This window comes from Mus caroli, chromosome 7 (genome assembly GCF_900094665.2).
Source record: "Mus caroli chromosome 7, CAROLI_EIJ_v1.1, whole genome shotgun sequence".
Classification (NCBI taxonomy): Eukaryota; Metazoa; Chordata; class Mammalia; order Rodentia; family Muridae; genus Mus; species Mus caroli.
In genome coordinates, this window is record NC_034576.1 from 45,819,528 (window position 1) to 45,828,149 (window position 8,622).

The 8,622-nt window shown below is 48.1% G+C and overlaps 1 protein-coding gene and 1 pseudogene across 1 annotated transcript in view; one reads left to right on the forward strand and one right to left on the reverse strand.

The window, feature by feature from the left end:
• Positions 1-8,622, forward strand: part of Klk15 (kallikrein related peptidase 15) — a 642,438-nt gene that overhangs the window by 624,872 nt on the left and 8,944 nt on the right. The window lies entirely within an intron of this gene.
• Positions 2,396-6,510, reverse strand: LOC110298265 (annotated as a pseudogene).

An 8,622-nucleotide genomic window follows, 5' to 3' on the forward strand; every position in this document is an offset into this window, starting at 1 on the left:
TCTAAAGTATGAGAGAGGAAGCACTCATTCATCCACTTGTGAGTAAATTCATGCACTTGTTCTTTTTTGTATGTGTTCATGCATAAATAATCATGCTGGAGTTTGATATAGGTGTACTGAACTGGAAGAGTCCAGTGCATGAGAATGGAAAGAGATGAAGAGGTGCTGGAGATGAGCTTCAAACAGCATCCACAGGGAACTCATTGTAGATGAGAGGGGAATATGTAAATGAGGAAGAGGATGAAGGTTTGTATGCATTGAGAGAGGGGAGAAATGATCCAGGTTCCCAGAATATTTCCCTCCCTTGCTGACCTGCTATGTTTCTGGGAGGAGGACTGAAATTTTGTCCTACATGGCTGGTCCCTCATATTCATTTTCATGGTAAATTTGTTGTTGTTCATTGTAATGGATGTGTGGATTTTCTATGTGTACAGAACATACACTGGATTCATTTGCTTCTGGATTGACTGCAGGGGGAATAAATTTTCCAATGTGGGACAAATCACTGGTCAGTGAATATGTAGACTGGGGGTACATTCCATTGGGTACTAGAGGTGACTGTTGGGGTGGAATACTGGCACTCTTTCACGACTCTCTCTGGAGGTCTAGGTTTGGGCTCACAGTGGGGACATCATTGTTGGTGGATCACTCTAAGAGTGGTAGTAGAGTTATTTTAGAATTTCTAGGTAATAATTTTGTTAATGTGAGTGGAGGTGATGTTTTTTCCTTTATATCTATTTTTTATAGGAGAAGAGGAGGGGGTTTCTGAAGTCAGAACCCAGTGCCTTACACAAACACTTCACAGGGTCTCACCCACTGAGTCACAACCCCAGACGAACCTCGTTGGAGACTCTAGACAGGTACTGTGTCTCTGAACCATTTCCTGTCCCTCACTGTGGGATGGATTCTAGACAGCTACATTCCCTTCCTCTGCCTTGTTTGTGACAGGTCCGTGTAGCCCAGGCTGGCCTCCAGCTCATTGTGTAGCTGTGGACAACCATGATTTTCTGATCCTCCTCCCAAGTGCAGGGATCACAGGCATGTGCTGCAGACTCAGCTCAGCACAGTGCTGAGGATGAAATGCAGGATGCTCACAGCTAGACAAGCATTCTGCCAACTAAGACACAACACCAGGACCCCTTGACTGCTTTTACCTTGTATTTGGAGACAGATAAGATCTATGTGTCTCTAAACTGCTCATCCAAGATTTGAAAAGTCACTCCTCCCCAGCTGCTGGAGTACCTATGTCGGCCTCCTCTTGCTGTGAGAGGATGGAGAGAGAGAGAGAGAGAGAGAGAGAGAGAGAGAGAGAGAGAGAGAGAGAGAGAAAGAGAGAGAGAGAGAGAGAAGAGAACGAGAGGTTGGAATGACTAAGTCCTGTAGTTTTCTTTCTAAATTTCTTTCCCAGTTTACATTCACATGGGCAAGGGCTTCATATTTCTGGCCCTGGCATTATACCTCTTCCTCCTGTCTACCATGTTCCTCTCCTTTCGATCAGTCTGATGCTGACTGAACAATATAGACTTCATCTTCAGTGTCATTAGCATTGCAATTTGTAAGTGTTGGCAAGGACAAGGGTGACTTGGGATCCTCCACTCAACCACAGAGCTTCCTCCTACCCAGAGTTGTGGCTAGTTCTGGATTTCCAGTTCTGTCTAGCCTTCTGACCTTCTCTGGCCCTTCTCCAGAAGTTCTCTGATACTCTTAGCTGTGGCTATGTCCCTCTAAACAGACAGTGGTTTCTGGTCTGAGCAGCAGCAGCATAGTGGCCCTTTTCCCAAGATGTGTGATTCTCTGCCCAAAGGACATGGTTCTAAGTCCCTCTTCATACTTTGGTCCACCCCTACCAAAGAAATCCCCTCCAGTGGCCCCTGGTGGAGACACTGCAGCCTAGGTTTTGAGGCAATCCCTGCCCTTCTGGGGACAGACTCTTCTCCAGTGAGTCAAGGTTTTATAAACCTAACAGTCCAGCCCAACTTAAGAAACCCAGGTAGGCAGTCTGAATTTGCAGTGTCTAACTGTTCATCATCTCTTCTGTTTCCAATATAGGGTTAGGCCGAGATGGAGTCTTGCATTTTGATCTCTCTAGCCTTTTCTTGTGTGATATGAACATTTCCCTTGTCAGAGGAGACTCAAGTGGCATCCCTGAGTTGGTCTGAGCCTCTTGTCTGCATTTGTTTCAACCCCATCCCTTAGCCAAGAGGACATATACACAAGTCCTTTGCTGATCTACTTTGAAAATCCTGACCTCAGCTGAGGGAACCTAGGTTGTGTACCTCACTCCAGTAGGACAGAGAATATCAGACCTTGAGCTCATTTGTTTCATGGTGGGATTTTTTTTTGAAAACATGGGACAATATAATATTTGGGCATTTTTTGTCATAGTATCTTTTATTCAGGAGGTGAACTTAATAAGTTTGGTGTAGATGCCTGGGAAAGCAAGTGTACCACATGGTTCAGTGTCATTTAATGTAGTACCTTGGAGAACACCATCACAGATCAGTGGGCCTCCTGAGTCACCCTGAAAGAAGGACAGGGACAAAAGTTAGGCAGAGCCTGGCAGTTAGATTCTAGTAGACAACTCTGTAAATGACTCCCAGGGCAGGAATACAGGGACTCTAAGAGACAGCTCTGTTCAATAGGTGAGGGAATACAGCTCTTGGGAGCCCAGATCTTATGAGGACTTTGTGTTGTGGTGAGAGGCTCACAGGACCATCCCCTAAGACAAGTCTAAGAGGAGAAATCATACCAGCTCCACGATCCTCCCCTCCCAGGGCGTATCCCTTCCACAGGGAAGGATGCAAAGAGCCTGCCTAGTCAGTGTGTTGGAGTGGGAACCAAGAACCTCAGTTCTCTCTTTCAGCCCTTCACCTCACTGTAGGGAGGGTCTGTTTCACCTTGCAAGTGTCTTTGCCTCCACCCATCTCTCCTGCCCACAACATGACATCTGTCACCTTCTGATTGTAGTTTTTGACACAGTCCTCAATAGGCAGGAGCTTGATGGACACACACTGCAGATCATCTTGTTTTTGTACTGTGGATCAGGGGGAATTGGGTGGTGAGCAAGGCCCAGTCCAGTTTTCTCTGCCCCTCTTCCACACCCAGCTGTGTTGATTGTACCACCCTCATATTTTGTGGGTGTAATGCTGCCCCAGCCTTATGATAGGCATGTGCTACCGAGCTTGGGCTTCTTAGTGGGCAGGTCGATGGGCTTCACAATATCTGTGATGGCAGCAGGCTTGCTGAGGAGGAGCAGCATCAGGTCATTGCTGAAGTTGTCCTCAGGATGTAGTTTTTCGTGCATCATGAGGCTCATGTTGAAGCCAGGGTGAGGGAAGCTGTTGCTGACCAATCAGTGCTGAGGAGAGGGTTCATCTTGGAATAGGTTGTTTTTGCCCAGCCAACCCTCAAACTGGCTGGTGGGCAGGGAAGTAGATGGAGCAAGTGAGAGGACTCAACAGGGAGATTGGGTAGAGTAAATAGGAAGTGGTGGGGGAGGAGGGAGGGAGGAAGGAAGAGAGAGTCAGGGACAGAAACACACAGAGACAGAAAGATACACATACACACACACACGAAACAGATAGAGAAAAACAAACAGAGAAACAGAAAGGCACATACATACATAAATACACAAACATACATACATGCATGCATACATACATACATACATACATAGGCAGAGATGCAGAAGGGGCAGACACAGGAAGAGAAGACAAGGGAGGAGGGGGCAGGGAGGAGGGGTAAGCCTGAGAGCTGCTCAGGTGCAACTAGGACTGGGCTGAACTTCCCCAGTAGGTAAGGCTTGGCCTGCAGCCCAATGTCTGAGATCTCACCACTCATCCCACAGTATCCATCTCTCTCTGTACTCAGTTACCTCACCCAGCTCCAGTTCTGACTAGCCCTTCTCTGTGTGTCCTTAGAGTGGAGAGAAGGTCCTAAAGGCAGAGCTGCTCTAAGTGGAGTGAGGACTTCTCTCACAGCCTACCCTCAGTGACAGCACGTTCTATCTGGAGGGACCCTTCAGGCCTGGTCCCCACTATGATCAGTAGTGATAAAAGAGAACAGATGAGACCCAGACCCAGACAGGGCAAGGAGAGTTCCGAGGGGACATACACAATGACCACGGAGACAGTAAGATTTGAATACAGACATGAAGTAGACAGAGAATAAGACAGAAAAAACAAAAAAGAAAAAGGACTCTGAACACAAACCTGGATGCACAAGGAAAGAGAGACCCAGGAAGTCTTGGATAGGCTTTCAGTCAGTCCCAACCCCCTGTCCCTCAGTACCCCAGCCTGTCTTGGAGTCATGATCTGTGACTACCACCCTGCTTTCCTGTGTTCACCCTTACTCACTGGACATAGCAGTGGGCAGCTATGAGAACCCAGTTGAGGTCCAACAGGACTCCCCCACATATGTGTTTCTTGTAGTTGTACACAGCACCCTGCCAGGGTTGGGAATTCTTCTCACAGTTAAATCCTCCAACCACCCGAGACTGGACAGGAGGTGCAGCATCTGCAACAGGGACAATCAGGGAAGGCAGAGTTGGCACATGTAGGGAGGTGTACCATTGGGGGACATAGCTAAGCAGGGCTGGGGCCTGTGGACATGGCCAGGGGATCTGGGGTAGGGACCAATATATGGCTGGTACTGGATAGGGAGATAGATGTATGCTGTGGGGACAGAAATAACTCTTGAATCAGGAATTGGGTATAATGTCAGGTCATGTTATAGTTTTGAGTTGAGAGAGAGAGAGAGAGAATTCCAGTTTATTCTTAGTCCAATGAGAATGATATCCTCTGATATGGACTTTAGAGTCTCCAAGGTTTAAGAAGACGTCACGGTCTTGGCTGGGTTTTGGGAATTCTGAAAGGTGAGGTGTCAGAAAACTAGATTTGAATGAATAAATAAATCCAGAAAAGGGAGCTTGGGGTTGATTTGGGGTTTCTTGGATTGGGCATGAAGTGGCAGCTGGGATGAAGAGATTGAAGAATTTCCAGGTAAAAGGAGCAGGGTCAAGGCTAGGGCATGGGCTCATTTTAGTGTCTGTGGTGGCGATGACATCTAAGAGGAGTGGGGCTCCCTAAGAATGGAGTTTGAGACAGGACAAGCTGTTCGAGAAGGAAATTCTGGGGGTCTGTGAGGAAAAGGCTCTGCTTCCTGTGGAGGTGGTCAAACCATCTGGGTATTGGAGAGGCTTAGGGTTCTCTTGGGGGCAGCCTCTGGACAGGAGTGGAAAAGGAATTAAAGGCTCTGGACAGAAGTGGAAACATACTTAGAGCAAGTCAGGCCAATTTGAGGCAGAGAGGAGGACCCAGTTGATGTGAGGTAGTAGGGTTAGGCATTTGGATCTTTGGGGTGTCCTGTACAGTGTGGGAACTAGAGCTATTCAGTGGGGCTCTGGCAAGAGGAGACAGGGGCCTCCTACTCAGGGAGTGAGGCATGAGAGAAAAGAGGAGGCCAAAGAATGGCATTTGGAAACAGAATAAATCTTCGCAAGCCATGCACAGCCACACTTTCTGTAACCTCAGTACACAGCAGGCTGAGGCAGAGGGATTGCCATGGATGAAGACAAGCCTGGGCTACATCATGAGACACTCACTCAGAACTTATTCCCAAGAACTGGGAATGAGATGACTTGGCTGCTACAGGATTGCGATGCAAGCATTAGGACCTGAGCTGAACCCTCCAGAAGACAGGGAAAAAGTCAGGTGTGATGCTGTGTGCCTGTAACCCCAGAGCTGGGTAGGTGGAAGCAGGAGGATTCCCTTGAGTCTTTCTGGATAATCATCTTAGCCTAATAGGAAGACTCCATTCAGTGAGAGCCCTAGGCCCAGATGGGCAGTGATTGATGAAGATACTTCATGTCCACATCTGGTGTCTACAAGCTCACCCCTTCTTCAAAAACAAGACTAAACAAAAAGCCAGTGGGAAGGGACCTGGGCATTTTCTGCCAGTAGAAAGGGTCTGAACCGGTCTTATGTCACAAGCCAATTTGAGAAGTGAAAGTTTTGGTAGAAACTGGCCAACTTGAGATGATGGGAGACTAGTTGTCATCATGTGGGGAACACACCTGAAAGCTGGCAGCTGCTAGACAGCCAATGACAGTAGTGTGGTATAGGCATGTCCCTGATTCAGGGGTTGGGCTTTGAGGCTCTAGGAAAATCAATCAACTGGAGGGACATCTGAGGTCTTAACTTTTGTAAGGGGTTGGCTTCCTTAGAAAGACTGGAGAAGCCCAGAGATGGTCAGGGGACTAAGAAAGAGTAGAAAGTTCTGGAAAGTGGGAAGTGTGCTCGGTGCAAGAACTGTGAGGGACCTGGCAGTGTGCAGGGCCAGAGGAGGAGCAGGTGGTGCTCATGATGTAGCCGGGGAGAGCGGAGAGGGGAGAGGGGAAAGGGATGGCCAGGGCCAAAGGCAGCAGGAGAGTCAGGGCTGTGACCCCTCCCATTTCCTCATCTCACCAATCCCTCCAAGGGACAGGGCTAGGAACAGGATCAGGAAACACATGCTAACATGTGTCCAGGAGCTGCAGACAGTGAACTTGGAGCTGTGGAGTCTCCTTGGGAGACTTTAAAAACCCTCATTCTCTCCCACAGACCCTCCCCTGTCCTGTTGCCACCCAGATGCTGACCCAAGCTCTGTCCTTGCTGACAGAGTTGTACTTCCTGTTTGCACACTCCTGGCTGTGGGATGGGATGGCCTCGTTTCACCCGCTGTACAGTAGGCCCTAGGTCACCCTGGACACCTTCCCAGGGATGAGATTGGGTGGGGCAGGGCCTGCTGTTTCTAGAGCTGTTCGAGTTCCAGGGACTGTAGCCAGATGGCAAGGTCAGGGGTGATGGTTAGGAAGTGTGAAAGGAGGATGGAGGAGCAAGTGACCCCCAACTCACATCTCTAAGTAAGGTCCTGCACCTCAATAATGCAGTTACCCTACAAATCAGTAGTCTGCACAAATTCTTTGCACCAGTGATAGCCAGGAGAGCTGCAAGCTCCCTGCAGATAAAAATTCTTTTTCTGAGAATGCCAAAATGCTTCCTTTTTGGACTTGGAACTCTGGATCACTGATTTTATTGATTCTATGAGAAGTTTCAGAGCTGGGTGTAGTATTGCACACCTTCAATACCAGCACTTTGAAGCCAGAGTCAAATGGATCTGTGGGATTTTAGGCTCTAGTAGTCTGTGATGTAGACCATCCTAGTCTACATAGTGACTCCCCCTCTTGTTGAGCATCTAGACTATTTCAGCTCTCATGGCAGTTAGCATATTTAACCTGTGTGTATTCATGTGTGCCCTGTAAGCTCCATGATGGCCAGACTAGCCCTAATCCAGGGTAAATGAGGAGCTGGCAATCAATTGGTCACTACCTTCTCCTGTGACCCCTCGGCCTCTGTATCCCTGTTCTTCTGAAAACTCCACTGTTCTTTGCTCTAAAGGACAAGAGAGGAAGCATGCACTTGTGAGTTCATTCATGCAGTTGACCATTTATGTATGTCGTCAAGCATACATAATCATGCTGGAGTTTGAGATAGGTGTACTGCATCAAAAGAGGACAGTGCATGAGAATGGAAAGAGTTGAAGTGGTGCTGGAGGTGAGGTGCAAACAGCTTCACAGGAAACAGGTTGTAGATGAGAGGGAGAAATGGAAAGGAGGAAGAGCATGATTATGATTTGCACCGGGAGGTGGTGGAGAATAAATCCAGGTCCCTAGAACTTTCTCCCTCCCCAGCTGAAGTGCTCTGTTCCTGCAAGGAGAAAGCAAGTTGGTCCTATGTGGCTGGTCCCTCATATCCATGTTCCTGGTAATGTTGTTGGTGTTCAGCATGGTAGATAGGTTGATGGCCTATGTACACGGTCTGGCTTCATATAGCTATGGATTGACTGCAGGAGGCATAAGAGTGCCAACATGGGACAATTCACTGGTCAGTGTATACATAGATTGGGGGGGTCTTCTATTGGGTGCTAAAGGTGACTGTGGAGGTGGGACACTGGCATTCTCACTGGAGTATTTCTGCGGAAGTAGGTTAGGGCTCACAATAAGTGCATCATTGATGGTGGGTAACTCTATGAATGGCAGTAGAGTTATTTTAGAATTTCTAGGCAGTGATTTTGGTAATGTGAGTGGAGATGATGTTTTTCTTTTCTTTTCTGGGGGGGGGAGGGGGAGGAGGTTGCTGAAGGCAGAACTCAGAAGCTTACACTCACACTCCACAGGGTCTCTACCACTGAGCTACACCCCCAGAAAAAACTCAATGGAGGACTCTAGGCAGCTGCTTTACCTCTGAACAAAGGCCCAGCCCCTTATTTGGGTATGGATTCTAGACAGCTACATTCCCATCCTCTGCCTTGTTTGTGACAGGTCTATGTAGCCCAGGCTGGCCTCTAGCTCAATGTGTAGCTGTGGACAACCTTGTATTTCTGATCATCCTCCAATGTGCAGGGATCCCAGGTGTGCACTGCCAGACTCAGCTCAGACTCAGTTCAGCACAGTGCTCAGGGTGAAATATAGGCCTGCTCACCTGCTAGGCAAGCATTCTGTGAAGAAGCCACAATCCCAGGACCCCTCAACTGCCTTTACCTTGTATTTTGAGACAGATAACATCTATGTGTCTCTAAATGGTA